The following is a 20910-nucleotide window of genomic DNA, read 5'->3' on the forward strand; positions in this document are numbered from 1 at the left end:
CCATCTATAAAATGTCTCCTGTATGTGTATTTCCATTCCTCACCTCCTGTCCATGAGCATCGCTTGTCACTTTGTCCAAAATCCATCTAAAACTTGTCTACCTCTCTTCATTTAATCAGCCACCATCGCAGTTCAAGCCACACTAGTCTCTTACTTGGGCAATATCTCCACCTGGTCTCTACTTTCAACTCTCCCACACCCCTCTATATTCTTCAAAACAGCCAGAGTCACTGGCTTAACAGTCAGGAGTACATATACTACTTTATATTCAATATCACAAATTTGACCTTCAACCTTGATCTTTTATTTTTCATTCCTTCTACTGAAGTATTTTTTGCCATGTTATTTTATTGGAAGAAATGGCAGAATTGAAAGAAAAAATCAGGAGTGGAGGATTTGTAAGGGTAATATGCAGGAAATCACCTCATATCTGTGGGGAATCCAGCCTAAGGCTCAGTCCCATTATCACTGTAACTCAGGGTGAGCTTGCCAAAGTACACTGCCATACTGTCACCCAGAGCCTCCATCTTGCTACCTAAAATCAGTAAATGTTAACATTTGCATACTTCCATAAACTACAAGTTTTTATGTAGGGTTGAAATCCAGCTTTATTTTAATCCCTGCCCAATCCCATTCCCTTCACTTCTTCCCCAGAGGCAACCACTAGGATGAATTCCAGACCATGTTTTACCCTTTACTGTGCACATGCACCCACAGACACCATGGCCCAAGAATACCCACCCCACCCCACCCCATATATCCGCATAGTTTATAAAGGGAAGATTAATGTGTTTTCCAGGGACCTACAGAATACCATTCCCCTCCACCCCAGTAGATCCTGAAGTACATCCACGTAGGGCAGGGGTGGGTGGAGAGACTGCTGGATAAAACAAACATAAGAAGACTCTGTAGTTTCTTTCTGTCTTCTGAGATGCCCCACTCATCTCTCCTTCTGCATCTTTGCAGTCTTATTTTATCACCACTTTGCCTCATCCATGAAATATCACTCTGGTTTATAACCTACCTTGAAAGGGAGACATGGTCACCACCTTCAGGATCTGCAAGAACTATGAGTCCATTTCCATGATGACAGTGTGAGGAGCTACAGGCACCTACTGTCCAGTGAAATAGGCGAAGCTGGTGAAAACTATTAAAAAAAACATAAAGTTTCTAGAAATGTTTCCAAGGATATAGCAAATGAAGAAACATTTATTTAAAAAATTATTAAAGCTTGAAAAGAACAGTGAGAATTTGTGGCATTTGAGCCATGACCTGCTTCCTATCTCCCCAAGGAGTTCAACTTGACAGAAGCTCCACTCTGGGTAAGTGTGACCTAAAAGACAAAGCTCCGTCTTCTCTCAACTCTCAATTAATGCTTACCACATTTCAATGGGAGGGGCATGCCACCAGTATTTGTGTTCTTCCACTTCAAGTTGTATAGGTAAGTCCCTGGTGACTGTGGATGAAAGGTCATCACTTCCTTCTTTAAACCAGACCCTACCCCATTGGATGGGGGCTGTACCCAAGGCATGAAAGAACAAGAATACTGGACTTGAAACTGCCCTTACCACAGCTCCTCCTTAGGAAAGAGGCTCCATGCTTGGAGAGACAATCTGAGAAGATCAGTGGCTTCCATGCCATGCAATGTCCACAGAGTCTTCCCCGGGAGGGAGGCTGTCTATAGGAAAAGTATACTAAATTCTCTCTATAGAAACTGAGTTTTTTAAAATTTTTAATTGTTGTGGGTACAAAGTGGGTGTATATATTATGGGTTACATGAGATATTTTTGATATAGGCATACATTGCGTAATAATCACATCATGAAATATGAGGTGTCCATTCCTTCAAGCATCTATCCTTTGTGCTACAAACTCTTTTAGTTTGTTTTAGTTACACTCTTTGAGTTATCTTAAAATGTGCAATGAAATTATTACTGACTATAGTCACCCTGTTGTGTTATCAAATACTAGCTCTTATTCATTTGTTCCAACTATTTTGAGTACTCATTAACCATATGCACCTCCCCTTTCTCCTCCCTTCCCAACCTCTAGTAACAATCCTTCTACTCTCTATCTCCATGAGTTCAATTGTTTTGATTTTCAGATCCCACAAATGAGTGAGAACATGTGAAGTTTCTCTTTCTGTGCCTGGCTTATTTCACTTAACATAACGACCACCAGTTCCATCCATGTTGTTAAATATGACAGCATCTCATTTTTATTTATGGCTGAATAGTACTCCATTGTATACAACTACCACATTATCCATTCATATGTTGGTGGACAGACATTTAGGTTGCTTCCAAATCTTGGTTGTTTTGAACATTGCTGCAACAAACATGGAAGTGCAGATTTCTCTTCAATATTCTGATATGTTTTGTTTGGGATATATACCCAGCACTGGGATCACTGTATCATATAGTAGCTGTATTTATACTTTTTCTGAGAAACCTCCAAACTGATCTCCACAGTGGTTCTACTAATTTACATTCCACCAACAGTATAGGAGGGATCCCTTTTCTTCGCACCCTTGCCAGCATTCGTTATTCCCTGTCTTTTAGATATAGGCCATTTTAACTGGGGTGAGATGATATCTCATAGTAGTTTTGATTTGCATTTTCCTGAAGATCCATGATGTTGAGCACCTTTTCATATGCCTGTTTGCCATATGTATGTCTTCTATTGAGAAATGTCTATTCAAAACTTTTGCCCAATTTTTGATTGGATTATTAGATGTTTTCCTATATAATTGTTTAAGCTTCTTATTTATTCTTGTTATTAATCCCTTGTCAGATGAGTAGTTTGCAAATATTTTTCCCATTCTGTGGGTTGTTTCTTCACTTTGTTGATTGTTTCCTTTGCTGTGCAGAAGCTTTTTAGCTTGATGTAATCTCATTTGTCCATTTTAGCTTTGATATCCTGTGCTTGTGGGGTATTACTCAAGTAAATTTTGTCCAGACCAATGTCCTGGAGAGTTTTCCCAATGTTTTCTTGTAATAACTTCATAGTTGGAGGTCTTAGATTTAAGTATTTAATTCATTTTGATTTGATTTTCGTATATGGCAAGAGATAGGGGTCTAGGTTTATTCTTCTGCATGTGAATACCCAGTTGTCCCAGCACCATTTATTGAAGAGATGGTCTTTTCTTTAGTGTATGTCCTTGGCACCTTTGTTGAAAATCAGTTCACTGGCCAGGCGTGGTGGCTCATGCCTGTAATCCCAGCACTTTGGGAGGCCAAGGCGGGTGGATCACCTGAGGTCAGAAGTTCAGGACCAGCCTGACCAACATGGTGAAACCCATCTCTACTAAAGACACAAAATTAGCTGAGTGTGGTGGCCCATGCCTGTAATCCCAGCTACTTGGGAGGCCGAGGCAAGAGAATCGCTTGAACCCAGGAGGCAGAGTTTGCAGTGAGCTGAGATTGCACCATTGCACTGCAGCCTAGGCAACAAGAGCAAAACTCTGTCTAAAAAAAAAAAAGAAAAAGAAAAAGAAAAAGAAAAGAACAAAAAGAAAAGAAAATTAGTTCACTGTAGGTGTGGGGATTTGTTCCTGGTATCTCCTTTCTCTTCCATTGGTCTATGTGTCTAGTTTTATGCCAGTACCGTGTTTTGATTTCGATGGATTTGTAGTGCAATTTAAAGTTGAATAATGTGATTTCTCCTGTTTTGTTCTTTTTATTCAGGATACCTTTGGCTATTCTGGGTCTTTTGTGGTTCCATATACATTTTAAGATTGTTTTTTCTATTTCTATTGAAAGTGTCATTGGTATTTTAATAAGGATAGCATTGAATCTGTAGGTTGCTTTGAGTAGTGTGAACATTTTAGGAATATTGATTCTTCCAATCCATGAACATGGAATATATTTTCATTTTTTGTGTCCTCTTCAACTTATTTCATCAGTGTTTTATAGTTTTGTAGATATCTTTCACTTCTTTGGTTAATTCCTTGATAGTTTATTTAATTTGTAGCTATTCTAAATGTGATTACTTTCTTGATTTATTTTTCAAATTGTTTGCTGTTGGCATGTGGAAATGCCACTAATTCATCAGGTGATTTTGTATCCTGCAACTTTACTGAATGGGTTTATACGTTCTAATAATTTTTTGGTGAAGTCTTTAGATTTTTCCAAATATAAGATCATATCATCTGCAAACAAGGATAATTTGACTTCTTCCTTTCCAATTTTGATGCCCTTTATTTCTTTCTTTTTTCTGATTGCTTTAACTAGGATGTCCAGTACTATGTTGAATAACAGTGGTGACAGTGAGCATCCTTGTTGTGTTCCAGATATAAAAGGGAAGGCTTTCAGTTTTTCCCCACTCCATTTGATATCAGCTGTTGGTCTGTTATATTTGGCTTTTATTATGTTGAGGTATTCTCTTCTACACCCAGTTTTTAAGGGCTTTTATCATGAAGGGATGTTGAAATTTATCGAATGCTTTTTCGGCAACAATTGGAATGATGATATGGTTTTGTCCTTCATTCTGTTCATATTATGTGTCACATTGATTGATTTGTGTATGTTGAGTTATCCTTGCATCCATGGGATAGATCTTACTTGTTCATGACGAATGTTCTTTTTAATGTGTTCTTGAATTCAGTTTGCTAGTATTTTCTTAAGGATTTTTGAGTGAATATTCATTAGAGATATTCTCATGTGGTTTTCTTTTTTGATGTGTGTTAGTCTGGTTTTGGAATCAGAGTAATTCTGGCCTCATCAAATGAGTTTGGAAGTATTCCCTCCTCCTCTATTTTTCAGAATAGTTTCAGTAGGATTGGTATTCTTCTTTAAATGTTTGATAGAATGCAGCAGCGAAGCCATTGGGTCTCGGGCTTTTCTTTACTGGAAGACTATTTATGATGGCTTTGATTTTACTACTTGTTATTTTTTTTCACATTTTGGATTTCTTCATGGTTCAAACTCGATAGGTTGTACGTGTCTAGGAGTTTATCCAGTTCCTCTAGATTTTCCCGTTATTTGGCATATACTTGCTCATAGTACCCACTAATAATCCTTTGAATTTCTGTAGTATTAGTTGCAATGTCTCCTTTCCCATCTCTGATTTGATTTATTTGGGTCTTCTCCCTTTCTTCATTCATCTAGCTAAAGGTTAGCTTTGTTTATCTTTTCAAAAATTCAACTTTTTGTTTCATTTATCTTTTGTATTATTTTCTTTGTTTCAAAACCATTTATTTCTGCTCTGATCTTTATTATTTTTCTTCTACTAATTTTAAGCTCTATCTGCTATTTTTTGTTTGTTTGTTTGTTTGTTTGTTTGAGATGGAGTCTCACTCTATCACCCAGGCTGGAGTGCAGTGGCACAATCTCTGCTCACTGCAACCTCCACCTCCCAGGTTCAAGCGATTCTCCTGCCTCAGCCTCCCAAGTAGCCAGGATTACAGGCGCCTGCCACCACGCCTGGCTAATTTTTTTTATTTTTAGTAGAGACAGGGTTTCACTATGTTGGCCAGGCTGGTCTTGAACTCCTGACCTCATGATCCACCCGCCTCGGCCTCTCAAAGTCCTGGGATTACAGGTGTGAGCCACCACGCTCAGCCTGCTATTGTTCTTCTAGCTCTTTAAGATGCATCATTAGGTTGTTTATTTGAAGTTTTTCCTCTTTTTGATGTAGGCATTTATAGCTACAGACTTCCTCTGAGTACTGCTTTTGCTGTATCCCATAAGTTTTGATATATGGTGTTTCCATTATCATTTGTTTCAAGAATTTTTTCAATTTTCTTCTTAATTTCTTCATTGATCCACTGGTCATTCAGAAACATATTGCTTAATTTCCATGTATTTATGTAGTTTCCAAGATTCCTCTTGTTATTAATTTCTAGTATTATCCCACTGTGGTTAGAGAAGATGCTTGATATTATCTCAATGTTTTGAATGTTTTAAGACTTATTTTGTGATCATATCTCAAGGATATGATCCATCCTTGAGAATGACCCCTGTGCTGAGGAAAAGAATGTGTATTCTGTAGCCCTTGGATGAAATGTTCTATAAATATCTGTTAGATTCATTTTGTCAATGGTGCAGACTAAGTCTGATATTTCTTTGTTGACTTTGTATCTGGAAGATCTGTCCAATGCTGAAAGTGGGGTATTGAAGTCTCCAGCTATTATTGTATTGGGACTTTTCTCCCTTTAGTGCTAATAATATTTGTTTTATATATCTGGATGCTCGGATGTTGGGTGCATATATATTTAAAATTGATATAGCCTCTTGCTGAACTGACCCCTTTATCATTATAGGTAACCTTGTTTACCTCTTCTTATAGTTTTTGCCTTGAAATATACTTTGTTTAACACAAGCATAATTACTCCTGCTCTTCATTGGTTTCCATTGACATGGAATATATTTTTCCATTACTTTATTTTCAGTCTATGTGTATAGACTAAGAAGTATACTGGAAGTGTGTTTCTTACAGGTAACAGATCATTAGGTATTGTTTTTTTCATCCATTCAGCTACTCTATGACTATTTATTGGAGAGTTTAGTACATTTTCATTCATTGCTATTATTGCTAAGTAGAGACTTTTTCCTGCCATTTTGTTATTTATTTTCTAGTTGTTTTGTGGTCTTCTCTTCCTTCATTCCTTCCTTCTTTCCTTTCTGTCTTCCTTTCAGTGAAGGTGATTTTCTGTGACTCTGTGATTTAATTTCTTAATTTTTTTGTATCCATTGTATGTTTTTTGATTTGAGGTTATTATCTCATAACCCATTATTTTAAACTGATGACAACTTAACACTGATTGCATAAGCAAATAAACACACAAAAGGAAATCTAATAAAAGTTCTATACTTTTCATTCATTCCCCTGCTTCTTAACTTTTTGCTCTTTCTCTTTATGTCTTATTATACTGTCCATGTTTTGGAAAGTTGTTGTAGTTATTATTTTTGATTCGTTCATCATTTAGTCTTTCTACTTCAGATAACGGTAGTTTACACATCACAATTACCGTGTTATAACATTCTGTGTTTTTTGTGTACTTACTATTACCAGTGATTTTGTATATTCAGATTATTTTATATTGTTCATTAACATCCTTTTCTGATTGAAGAACTCCTTTAGCATTTCTTTTAGGACAGGTCTAGTGTTGATGAAATCACTCAGCTTTTGCCTCGGAAGGTCTTTATTTCTCCTTATGCAGAAAAGATATTTTCACCAGATATCCTATTCTAGAGTAAAAGTGTTTATCCTTCAGCCCTTAAAATATGTCATGCTACTATCTCAAGGCTTGTAAGGCTTCCACCAAAAAGTCTGCGGCCAGATGTGTTGGAGCACAATTGTGTATTATTTGTTTACTTTCTCTTGCTGCTTTTATGATACTTTTAAATCTGTAAGCTTTGGGACTTTGATTATTAAACAACTTGAGGTAGTCTCTTCTGGATTAATTCTGCTTGGTCTTATATAGCCTTCTTATACTTGAATGTTGATATTCTCTAGGTTTGAGACATTCTCTGATATTGTCCCTTTGAATCAACTTTTTACCCCCCCCCCTACCCCTCCTTTAAGGTCAATAACTTTTAGATTTGCTCTTTTGAAACTATTTTCTAGATCTTGTAGGCATGTTATATTGTTTTTTATTCTTATTTATTTTGCTTCCTTTGACTGTATATTTTCAAATAACCTGTCTTTAAGCTCAATGCTTCATTCTTTTGCTTGACTAGTTCTGCTTTTAAGAGACTGATACATTCTTTTGTATGCCAATTACCTTTTTCAGCTCTAGAATTTCTGCTTGATTTTTTAAAAAATTATTGCAATCTATTTGTTAAATTTATCTGACAGGATTTTGAATTTTTTCTCTGTGTTATCTTGGTTTTCTTTGACTTCTCTCAAAATAGCTATTTTGAATTCTCTGTCTGAAAGGTCACACATTTCTGTCTCTCCAGAATTGGTCCCTGCTGCCTTATTTAGTTCATTTTGTGAGCTCATGATTTCCTGGATGATCTTGATGCTTGTAGATGTTTGCTGGTGTCTGAGCAGTGAAGACTTAGGTATTTATTGTCATCTCCACTGTCTGGGCTTGTTTGTGCCCATACTACTTGAGAAGGCTTTCCAGGTATTCAAAGGGACTTGGGCCCCAAGCCCAATAATGCTGTCATTTCTTCCAACTTGTAGAGGGATTGTCTTGGCGGTCTTGGATAAGATCAGGAAGAATTCTCTGGATTGCCAGGCAGAGACTCTTCTTCTTTCCCTTATTTTCTCCCAGACAAAGTCTCTCTCTTTCTCTATGCTATTTTGCCTGGAACTTGGAGTGTGGTGATGCAAGCAGCACTGTGGCCACCACCACTGGAACTGCACTTGGTCATACCTGTAGCCAGCACAGCACTGGGTCTCACACAAGGCCTACTGTAATCACTACCTGGCTATTACCATGTTCACTCAAGGCCCTAGGGCTCTACAATCAGCAGATGGTGAAGCCAGACAGATTTATGTCCTTTTCTTCAGGACAATGAATTCTGCAAGGACCCAGACAGATCCAGAGTTGCAGTCTGGGAGCCAGGGATTAGAATCAAAAACCTTAGAAATTTACCTGATTGGGAGGCTGAGGCAGGCGGATTACGAGGTCAGGAGATCGAGACCATCCTGGCTAACAGGGTGAAACCCCGACTCTACTAAAAATACAAAAAATTAGCCGGGCGTGGTGGCGGGCGCCTGTAGTCCCAGCTACTCAGGAGGCTGAGGCAGGAGAATGGCGTGAACCTGGGAGGCAGAGCTTGCAGTGAGCCGAGATTGTGCCGCTGCACTCCAGCCTGGGTGGCAGAGCAAGACTCCATCTCAAAAAAAAAAAAAAAACAAAAAAAACAAAAAAACAAAACAAAAAAAACCCAGAAATTTACCTGATGTTCTATTTTACTGCAGCTAAGATGACATTCAAACCACAACACAATGTCCTTCCCAAACTTTCTTCCCCTTTCCACAGGCACAAGAGCCTTTTCCTGTGGCTGGGGGATTCTGCTAGGCCTTTGCTGATGTTCACTTAAATCTCAAAGGCTCTTCAGTCAGCTTATGGTGAATATTGCCAGGCCTAGGACTCTCACACTTGAGGGCAGTGGGCTCCCCTCTTGCCCAGGGCAGGTCCAGAAATGCTGTCCAAGAGCCTAGACCTGGACTCAGGGACCCTAGTAGCCTACTCATTGCTCTCCCCACTGTGGCTGAGCTCGTACCTAAGGCACAAGACAAGGTCCCCTTTACTTTCCCCTCTGCTTTTCTCAACAGAAGAAGTATTTCAGCATAGCCACCACACTGGCAATATGCTGGGTCTTGCCTGAAGTCAGCACTTCCCAAGGCACATGGAATACTAGCAGGGTATTGCTGCTGGTTATTCAGTGCCCAACGGCTCGTCAGTTAATGGGTAATAAATCTTGCCAAGACTGGGTTCTTCCCTTCAAGGAAGCAGGTTCCCTTTCAGCCCAGAGTGCATCAAGAAATGTTGTCTGTGATCTAGGGCCTGGAATAGGGGCCTCACAACTCCGCCCATTGGCCTACCCTACTGTGGCTGAGCTGGTATCCAAGATGCAAGACAAAGTCCTCTTCACGCTTCTCTCTCCTCTCCATAAGCAGCAGGAAGGGTTCACTTTCATTGCTGCAAGCTGTACTGCCTGGGGTTTGTGGAGAGGCGGTGCAAGCACTCCCTTAGTCACCCTAGCTTGTGTCTTGCTATGTCATATGTCACTCTATTCCACTGGCCTTGAGGCCAGCCCAGCACTAGGAGTTGCCTAGGAAATGCAGTCCTTGTATCCTAGACTGCCTTTCAAGTTTACCTAGGACCCCAAAGCACTGTGGCTTCAGTGGCAAGGCTTGCAGAGAAATTCACATTCCGACTGCTGGGATGGGTGATTCCCCTCTGGCTAGGACTGGTCAAAGTGCTCCCACCATGTGTGGGCACTGGCTGGGCCAAGCCCCAACTTTGCTCTCCATTGTGACAGGGAAGCACTGAGTTCAATGTAAAGTTCTCCAGTTGCTGTACTCTCCCTGTCCTAAATGCACAGATTCTCTGTATCACATGACTGCTATCGGAGGATGGGGAGGGAGTGGTGTTGGTGATTTAAGACTGTCTGTCCTACCCACTTCAATGCCTCTTTTAGCAATATGAAGTTAAAACCACATACTGTGATTGCTCACCTGATTTTTTGTTCTTGTGACTGTACTTTTCTGTGTGCAGATTGTTGTTTAAATTTGCTGTTCCTTCAGGATGGATGAATAGTGTAGGCTTCTATTCCACCACCTTGCTCTGCCCCGACTTCAGAACTGAGTTATTTTTTTTTAAGCAGACTGTGAGAGCATTCAAGCCAACGACTGGTCTGAAAAACAATAGCTTCTCTTTTTTTGAAATTTATTCTATTGTAAAGCAAAACCAATGTATGACTTAATATAATTTTTATGATGTGCTATCCTTTTAAGCACTACACAGGAGAAAACAACAGCAACAACAGAACCTCACCCATCACCCAGCAGCCCCTCCATGTGTCCACTTCAATCACACCGGCCTCACTCGCTAAAGTGACCTCCAACCTGATTTCATAACAATCACATCTGCATTCTTTTACAGCTCTATTACTCAAAGAGCATCCCTGGATACTATGATTTAAACTCATCCTTCATGCTTTTTATTTTTTAATTTTTAATTTTTAAAAATGTTATTATATATAGTTAAGATATACCACATGACATTTTAATATTCATATAGATAATTAAATGGTAACTATTGTCAAGCAAATTGGCATATCTATTATCTCACATAATTACCTATTTTATTTTTCTGGCAAGAGCACCTAAAATCTACTCTTTTAGTAAAAATCCCAAATACAATACAATAGTATTTAGTATAGGCCTCAAGGTATCCATTAGATCTCTAGAATTGTTCATCCTACATATATGTTTATTTGTAGCCCTTGACATACATCTCCTCACTTCTTACCTCCATCCTTGCCCCCTAGTAACCACTGCTTTATTCTCTATCTCTGTGTATTCAGCTTTGTTTGCTTGTTTGTTTTTAGATTCCACATATAAGAGAGATCATGTAGTATTTTTCTTTCTGTCTGGCTTATTTCATTTAGCATAATATCTTCCAAATTCATTCATGTTGTGAATGTTTTGATATATGCAAATCAATAAATGTGATTAACCACATTAACAAAATGAAGGATACAAATCATATGATCATCTCAGTAAATGCACAAAAAGCATTTGACAACATTCACTCTTTCATGATAAAACTCTCAACAGAATAGATATAGAGGTAATGCACCTCAGCACAATAAAAGTCATATATGACAAACTCTTAGCTAACATCACTGTTGGAGTGCAGTGGCATGATCATGGCTCACTGCAACTTTGACTTCCTGGGCTCAGATGATTCTTCCACCACAACCTCCCAAGTAGCTGGGACTACACTTGCACACCACCATGCCCAGTTAACATTTTGTATTCTTTGTTTAGAGGGGGTGGTGAAAATTTGAAAGCTTTCCCTCTAATGTCAGAGACAAGACAAGGATGCCCCCTTTCACTGCTTTTTTTCAACATAGCTCTAGAAATACTAGTCAGAGAATTTAGACAAGAGAAAGGAATAAAAGGGATCCAAATAGGAAAGGAAGAAGTGAAATTTTTTTCTGCTGACACATAATCTAAATATAGAAAATCCTATGGAATCCATACACACAAAAAAAACTGTTAGAACTGATAAACAAATTCAGTAAGTTATAAAATGCAAAATCTACATACAAAAGTCATAGCATTTCTAAATACAAATAATGCACTGTCTAAAAGGGAAATTAAGAAAACAATACCATTTACAACAGCAACAACAACAACAAATATTCAGGTGTAAATTTTATTAAGGAGGTGAAAGACTTCTATACTGAGAACTACAGAACGTTGTTGAAATAAATTGAAGAAAATACAAAGAAATAGAATGATATCCCATGTTCATGGATTGGAAGAATATTGTTAAGATGTCCATGTTGGCTAGGAGTGGTGGCTCACACCTGTAATCCCGGTACTTTGGGAGGCCAAGGTGGGCAGTTTGTTTGAGCCCAGGAGTTCGAGACCAGCCTGGGCAACATGGCAAAACCCCATCTCTACAAAAAATACAAAACTTTAACTGGGCATGGTGGTGTGCAAGTGTAGTCCCAGCTACTTGGGAGGTTGTGGTGGAAGAATCATCTGAGCCCAGGAAGTCAAAGTTGCAGTGAGCCATGATCATGCCACTGCACTCCAGCCTGGGTGACAAAGTGAGGACCTGTCTCAAAAAACAGCAACAACAATAAAATAAAACATGCCCACTGCAACCTCTAACATAAGGAAAAGGATATATTTCTCAGAAAAAATATCCTAAAATTTGTATGAAAACACAAAAGACATCAAGTAGCAAAACCAACTGAGCAAAAAGAAAGAGAATGAAGCTGGAGATATTGCAATACCTGATTTCAAAATATAAAGCAATTGTAATCAAAACAGTACAGTAGTATGGTACTGGCATACAAACAGACTCATTGGTCAATGGAATAGGATAGAAAGCCCAGAAATCTATGCATTTACAGTTCATTAATTTTTTACAAAGTTACCAAAAACATACAATGGGGAAAGGACAGTCTATTCAATAAATGGTACTGAGAAAACCGGTTATCTATGTGCAGAATAATGAAATTAGACCCTTTTCTCACATCGTGCACATACCATGCACAAAATTCAACTCAAAATGGATTAAAGATTTAATCGGAAGACCTGAAACTATAAAATAACTTAAAGAAAACATAGGAGAAAAGTTCTGTGACACTGGTCTGGGCAAGGACTTTTTAGACACGACCCTGAAAGCTCAAGCAACAATAAACTAAAAGGATTGCAAGAAATTAAAAGCTTCTCCACAACAAAAGAAATAATTAACAAAGTGAAGACATAGCCAAAAGATTGAGAAAAAAAATATTTGCATGCCATACATTTGATAAGGGGTTAATATCCAAAATATATAAGGAACTAAAACACCTGAATCGTAGAATACCAATAACCCATTTAAAAAATGGACAAAGAACCTGAACAGGCACTTCTCAAAAGAAGACATACAAATGGCCAACAGGTTCATTTAAAAAATGTTCAGCATCATTGATCATTAGGGAAATGCAAATTAAAACCAAAGTGAGATATCAATTCACATCTATTAGAATGGTTTTTATCAAAAAGATGAAAGACAAGTTTTGGCAAGGATGTTTAGGGAGCAATTGTGCACTGTTGCTAAGAATGTAAATTAGTACAGCCATTATGAAAAACAGTATAGAGATTCATTTAAAAAAAAACTTAAAATAGAACAACAATCCCACTTCTGCAAATGTATCCAAAGTAATTGAAATCAATATGTGAAAGGGATATTTGCACTCTCATGTTTATTGCAACATTATTCATAATAGCTAAGATACACAATCAACCTAAGTGTCTATCAACAGATGAATGGATAAAGAAAATGTGACATATATACCAAATACAATACTATTCAGCCTTAGAAAAAGAACAAAATTCTGTCATTTGGGGCAACATGGATAAATTTAGAGGACACTATGCTAAGTGGAATAAGCCAGACACAGAAAGACAGATACTGCATGATCTCACTTTTATGTGGAATCTTTAAAATGTCGAATTTATAAAAGTATAGAGTAGAATGATGCTTACCAGAGGCTAGGGAGTGGGAGAGTGTGAGGAAGTGGGGAGTTGCTGCTTAAAGTGTACATTGTTTCAGCTAGACAGGAGTAATACATTTTGAGATACATTGCACAGCAGGGTGACTATATTCAATAATAACATACTGTATATTTCAAAATAACTAAGAGTAAATTTCAAATGTATCACCAAAAAACGTCAAACAAATTAGGTGGTAGATATGTTATCTAGTTTATTTTTGTTATTCCACACTGTATACATATATCAAAACATCACGTTGTACTTAATAAAGGTAGTACAATTATGATTTTTCCATTTAAAATAGTATTAATAAAAAAGAAACAAGAGTATGTTACTCAGAAGAGTAAAGGATCAGTAGCATTTCCTAGAAACTGAGTGGAAAGGACCACAATCCTTATTTTTAAGAAAGTGTTGAAGTACAGTTATGAGGAAATTTGGAAATTAATTATTGCTTAGCTAAACTTGTTTATATTGTATGAAATACCTCAAAGCCATCTGTTAGCTTTAAAAATAACTACCCATGTGTCTTTGAATATATGATACAAATCTATACATTTTTAACTTTTTTCTTTGTAATGCACACAAGGCCCAAAAGAAACAAAATGTATGTTTTTCCCAGACACAGACAGCCCTAGGGTTTATATGGGTGCAGATTCATTTGGTTACATAAAGAAGGAACTGAGAGAGAGGTACAGTGTTGAAAAGGGAACAGAAGAAAAAGGAAATACATACAAATACATGTCTATCACTTCTTTAGAAACTCTTTTTAGTAGAAATTTTTTTTTTCCTACACACAACCATGAAGATAAAGTAAAAGGCTAACACTTCTTTACATCTTGAAAGAAGGACTAAAGGCCACATTGAGGTGAGGAATTGGCTAATTTTGAAATAAACTTGTGGCAGACACTGGAGCCACAGTCTGGAATAAAGTATTGGTAAAAGTGGAACCTGCAATTCTCTGGGTGTGCGAACACCTCAACCAACCTCAGAATGTTAGCTTACATGGGCTTGGGGCTGGCTATGCCATACTCTGTTACACTCTTTTTCTGATGAGCTTATCCAGTCACATGATTTCAATACCATTTATAGAATGATCTCCCAATGTGTTCGTTTCCAAAACAGGCATTCATTTTTCCTGCTAACTGCATGATATTTTGACTTAAATGTCTAATAGGAATCTCTGATTATACATTATATGCCTTCCCCAACCCTCCACCCCAGGTGTCCCCCCTGCAAGCTCCCCAGATTTTAAAATATCACCTTTAACCCAGGTGCTCAAGGCCAAACCCCGGAACATAGGTTATTTTCCCCATCTCACGTTCCTCATTTCCCATCCCTGAGCAATTCTTGTTGACTTGTCCAAAATCCATCTGGAACTTGTCTACCTCCCTTCATTTCCTCAGCCACCATCACATTTCAAGACATGCTAGCTTCTCATCTGCACCAACTACAATGTCTCTGCCTGGTCTCCACCTTCAACCCTCCCCGACACCCCTACATTCTTCAAAGTAGCCAGAGTTCTACTTTATATTCAATACTATAAACTTGACTCCCAACTTTGACCTTATATTTTTCAGCTCTTCTATTGAGGTAATTTGTTTTTCTTTGGTACCACGTCACTTTAATGGAAGAAATGATTCAATCAAAGAGAAAAAAAATAAAAATAAATAAGTAGAGGTTTTGTAAGGGCAATATGTATGCCCAGCCCTGGCGACCACAGAAATGCATCTCCTGGCAATGGGGAAGCCAGCTTAAGTCTCGGTTTCCATTATCACTATTACTCAGGGTAAGCTTGCCAAAGAGACGCTCTGCCATGTCATCTTCCAAATACCCCATCTTGCTACCCAGAATCAAGAAATATTAGCATTTGCATATTTAAAAAAGAAAACTTTTCATGTAAAATTAAAAACCTCATTATTTTAATCCCTGCCCAATCCCATTCCCCTGACTTTTTCCCCAGAGACAACCACTAGGATGAATTCTAGACCATATTTTACACTTTACCATGCACATGCACCCACAGACACAAGGGCCTAAGACCACCCATCCCACCCTCCCTACCCCATATATCCACATAGCTTAGAAAGAAAAGATTAATGTGTTTTACAGGGACTCATAGAATACCCTCCACCTCCATCCTTAGAGATCCCGAGCTGCATGCTGATGGAGCAGCCCTGGGTGGAGAGACTGCTGGACACCCTTTTTAAACTTGCATGGGGATTTGCCCTAGTTAGTAAAAGGTGAGAGTTTTGCAGGCACGCCTCAACTGGACACCTTCATCGCTTTGAGAGCCAGATAACTTTATTGCCAACAATGGTAAAACTGAAAGGAAAAAACGGAAGAGAAGGTTCTGAAAGGGTAACATGCACGCCCCGCCAGGTGGCCCGACCCAGGGAAGGCACCTCGTGGCTGTGGGGCCCGTCTGGGCTCAGGTCTCTTCGTCGCTGTGGCTCAGGGAGAGTTTGTTAAACAGGTTCTCAGCCAGGCCGGCTTCTGGGACCCACATCTTCCCCAGGTTGTTCACATAGCCACCCAGCTCTTCGATGGTCTTGACCTGTTGGTGTAGGTAGTGGCTCTCCAGGAAGTCGCACAGCTGGGCTCGCCCTTCTCCAAGGCCAGCTGGTGCAGCTCCAGGAGGCTGTAGTTGATGCTCTTCTCCAGGTGGAAGGCACACTCCATGGCCTCGAGCCCGCTCTGCCAGCCTTGGCGCTCTGGCTCCCTGATGTCATGAAGGCAGATGCAGCCACTGCGCTGGTTCTGCAGCCTCATCAGCTCCTGGGCATGCTCCATCTTCTCGTCTGATTGGTGCAGGAAGTAGCGGCCAAAGTGCTCCACGGCCACGTCATCCCGTTCAAAGTGGAAAGCCATGGACAGGTACACATAGGAGGCGTGGAACTCCAGGTCGATGTGGCTGTTGATGGCGGCCTCGCGGTTGGTGTGGTAGCTGTGGCGCACCTGCTACAGCTGGGCGGTGGCCATGGCGGGCAGCGCTGACAATGAGCACGCAGGCAAAGGCAGTAGCGCGCAGGCAGCGGCAGCGGTGGTGAGGAATGGCAGACGGTGAATGGTGGTTGTGTGACGGAACCGGAAGTGGGCCGTGGAGACTGTTATGAAGGAAGGGGCGCGCTTCGAGGCTAGTTGGTTTGAATGAGGGACAGACTTCGGGGGCGAGGTGTGGGGCTCCAGCGTTCCATGAGTTCCGTAAGTTCCACCTGAAACTCCAGAGTTCCATGAACTCCACAAACTCCAGAGTTCCGTGAATTCCACCTGAAACCCTGGCGACTGGACTGTAACCTGACCTTTTCACCTATAAAGTATTTTTAAAGTTATTTATGAATATAAGTGTAACCACTTTGAGTGAATCACCTGGGTGATTTCTTAAAGAAATTTATTACAATATTGTCAAAATGTGATTGTTTTATCAAATGTACTGTTTTTTGTGATGTCATTAGTTATACTTAATATCACAAAGCTTTATTTGAATGGCAGATATCCTCAGTGACTTCAGCATCCATACTAGTGACACTTCCAATAACCTCCTTACTCACTTCCTAGACCTTATTAACTTTAGCAACCTTCATTTTTTTCTTTCTACTCATGGTCAAGTTCCCACTTCTCTGACAGCAGAGCACCACCTCCAAAATATCAAACAGTGAACCTTTCCACCTTTCCATGTTTCCCACTCTTTGAACTTGTTCTTCACTCCTTTTTCTCTTCTAGTATCTTAATCTTTCAGCAGCATCCTAGAAACACTTTTTTTTCAAGTCGTCCTGTCTGGATCCCAAAATAGACAATTCCAAGGTCTCTTCCCTGACATCCTAGATTTGCTCACCCCTTTCACCTAGATTGCAAATTTCCTCTTCTTGGGTAAGTACAGACTTAAAAGCCTTGGGTGAATTCTTAGAGAAAGCACAACACCTTCAACTTCCTTTACTTCCATTGCCACTCAGTAAGCCTTTTTAAATTTAATCCTTCTTTTAGGTTCTATGAAATGAGTCATATTAGCATTGTGAATTTAGGCAGTTCTTGATCTATATTTTCAGCATACTGCTACTTCATTAAAAGTATGTAGATACAGAACAAATGCAATAAGCATATGTTATTCCTTTCTTAGGAAGTAAGAGAGACATTGGATTCTGTGTCAAATAGACCTCATTTGGAAGCTTGACTTCACCTATTTCGAGTTGTGTGAACTTGCATTAGTGTTTTACTCCTGGGAAGAATAATACCAATAATGAGTTTTAAGTAATAAATTAGATGATGCATTAAACATGAGGGTTATATAGCACTTAGTTTAATGATTGCAATCAATGTGTGATAGCTATCATTTTTAAAAATAGGCTGTCCCTGAGAAAGCTGTCTAATCATTATATAAATGCTCACCTTAGTTTTTTAACTTTAGATTTTTATGTTGTAATTCCAAAAGGCAAATAAAATACCTTTTTTTATTTCCTCTTACTCTGTCCTTTTTTATTTTCAGCTAATCACTGAAATCTCCTTTATGTTATTTCTGGTGGAAATGTTAGGAAATGCTATCCTAAAATATGAATAGCTTTTGCAATCAATAAATCCCAAAGATTAGTCTGACAAAGTGACAAACTTCAAAAAGTAGCTTATAAAAAGGATAAACTTCTATAGACATTTCTTATATTATTGTCCTGAATTGTTATTTAATTTTGAGTATGTCTGTCTTGTTTCTCTGCCAAAATTGTAAATTTCTTAAGGTCAGGATCCTTAGATGATGTCTGTTTGTTTCTATTGCAGAGCTTTCTCTTCTATAGGCTTAATAAGGATGATGTCAGAAGTATATCTTATTTTAAATTGTTATTTTGTTTTAATATAATATAGTAGTGTAGTAGTAGATACTATTTTAAATTATTTAAAGAGTAGTATATCTAACTTTAGTCTATTGAATACAGATCCGCTAAATACTGGTACTGGCATTCTGCACTTTATTTTGAAAAATTTGGTAGTTCACAAAGCTGAATTTGTTTTTATTTGAGGAAATGAAGGAGAAAATCAAATATGCAATGTATAGTGGATTTGAGTGATCTTCTTTTAGAAGTTTGTTACTTCCCATGGACACCAGAAATAAAGTCAGATTGAGAAGGTAAAATTAAAATCACATGTAACTGCCAACAGCTCACATGACAAAGAACTGGAGAATAAGGATGCATGATGATTATTTTAAACAAATACTTAATTCATTGGCAAGCTAGAGGTTACAAGGGCCCAAACCTAAGCTATGAATTTAAAAGACAATAAATAATTCTAAATTTTTCTTCTCTGGTGTTTACATAGTTGGGCTGATACCTTCCTACCCTTACCCTACCCTGCTACATGTCTACAATAATATTCATTCTTAACTTCATTTATCAAATTTGTTAATTATATGAGAATTAGGCTGGTATCTCCCAGCATTTATTGAATAATAAAACCTATCACTTCCACCTTTGATGGGGATATTGTGTTCTCATAAGGAACTCTTCAAATTCCACATATATACATGGGGACTGGCTCCTGAAAACTAATAGAAATACAGCTATTTTCATTGTATTAAATGATTGAACCCCTTATTTTCTCTGGCTAATTATCTATTTTAGGGTGGAAAGAAATCAGGTTTCACCGTGCCTCTCTAATGTTGTAGAATAGACATGTGCTTGGTATATGATTAGATCACAATTGCCTTTAAGGAGTGATTTTAAGTCCTATATATTTATGACACTCAACAACTTGTGACTCTGTGGTTCAATAGATTATTACGGTATTATGGAGTGTACTATCAGCTTTAGGGGGATGGCTGGCCTAAAGTAGAGGATTATATGGACATACACGACTAAAGGAAATTTTGACAGAGAAAATTTGCTACAGCCTACTCTAACCTATTTTCAACACCCAAACATATACTCATTTAAAACAATTTTAATATGAATATGATGAATCTAGTTAGCAATGTTTAATAATTAAAGTGTTTGTTTCCACTAGGATTGTTATGAGTACAAAATGCTTTTCCCTCAAATTGTTAGAAAGACTGAGATATACTTTATTTCTTTAGTGGGTTGTAACATTATTCAAAAAGTTAAGTGCTGTGTTCCTGGACCAAAAAAAAAAAAAAGGAATCAGCAAAGTAAATTATTAAGAACCTCCAGATTTCATTTTTTGTTAAATTATAAACTACAAAATTACAAAATTGGCTACTTCATTATCTTTCAATTATTTCATGTGTCATCAACTTCTTCATGATGCAAATATTTGTTGAATGATGCTGTAAATATTTTTCTTACTTAAAGGCATAGTTTTTATTATACGCACTAAAGATTCCTTAGTTACTCTAATCATAGAATGAAAAGAGGTCAATATCCTCAAGCTCTGTTTAAATGATCAGAGATTAGGAGTGCATAGCAGGGGTATCACTGCCCATAGAATCCAATTCTATTTGGCTTCTGGCTTTTACATCCTTCCAGAGCTGAATTTATCACCACTTCTGCTACACAACTGACAAAGCTGTGGATACTATGCCAGGCCAAGAGAGAAAATCAGACTACAACTACTTCAAGAAATATGAAGGCATATATTTCTTTTTCCTTTATTAGAGGTCCCAGTTCAAGTGTTCCTACCCTTGTTTCAGTGGTTGGAGCCCAAGGTTTCAAAGTGAATATTTCTTTGTTCATAAAATTGCTGAATGTCAGTATGGAAATAAGACACGATTATCAAAGTGTCACTTCAGCATTAGGGAAAAAAAGACATGCAATTAGAAGACTTTAACTCTAAACCTCACTCTTAACCTTAGATAACACAGTTATTTGAAATTTTCTCAGCTATAAAATGGAAATAATATTTTTTAAATCTTTATGCTGTTAGCATCAAAAAGAAAAAATAATTATGCAAAGATGAATGGGCTTTGAAAACTTTAAGAGGCTACACAAATACAATTATGTATCAGGCTGTCCTAAACTCCTTTGCTTTCTATAAACTATAGATTGGAGGTCAGATTGTTTTCTGAAGTCTCACTGGTGTTTAAAATCCAAATAGATTAAATACTGCTCCTGTTTACCTGCATGACAACTGATACCAATGTGGGTAATTACAGTGTTGAGAAACTCACATAATTTCTCCAAGAAAGCATATTTTACTGGGATTTGCCATTCCTAATAAACAAAAGAAGGCTTACTATTGACTCTGATTTTGCAAATGTATTTCTTCATGTTAAGCAACAGCTAAGAT

The 20910-nt window shown here is 38.0% G+C and overlaps 1 pseudogene; it reads right to left on the minus strand.

Annotated features, from left to right (window-relative positions):
- Positions 1-15948: 15948 nt before the first annotated feature.
- LOC100983114 (putative ferritin heavy polypeptide-like 19) lies at positions 15949-16665 on the minus strand (annotated as a pseudogene).
- Positions 16666-20910: the final 4245 nt, after the last annotated feature.

The sequence above is a fragment of the Pan paniscus genome, chromosome X (assembly GCF_029289425.2).
Source record: "Pan paniscus chromosome X, NHGRI_mPanPan1-v2.0_pri, whole genome shotgun sequence".
In the NCBI taxonomy this organism is placed as follows: domain Eukaryota; kingdom Metazoa; phylum Chordata; class Mammalia; order Primates; family Hominidae; genus Pan; species Pan paniscus.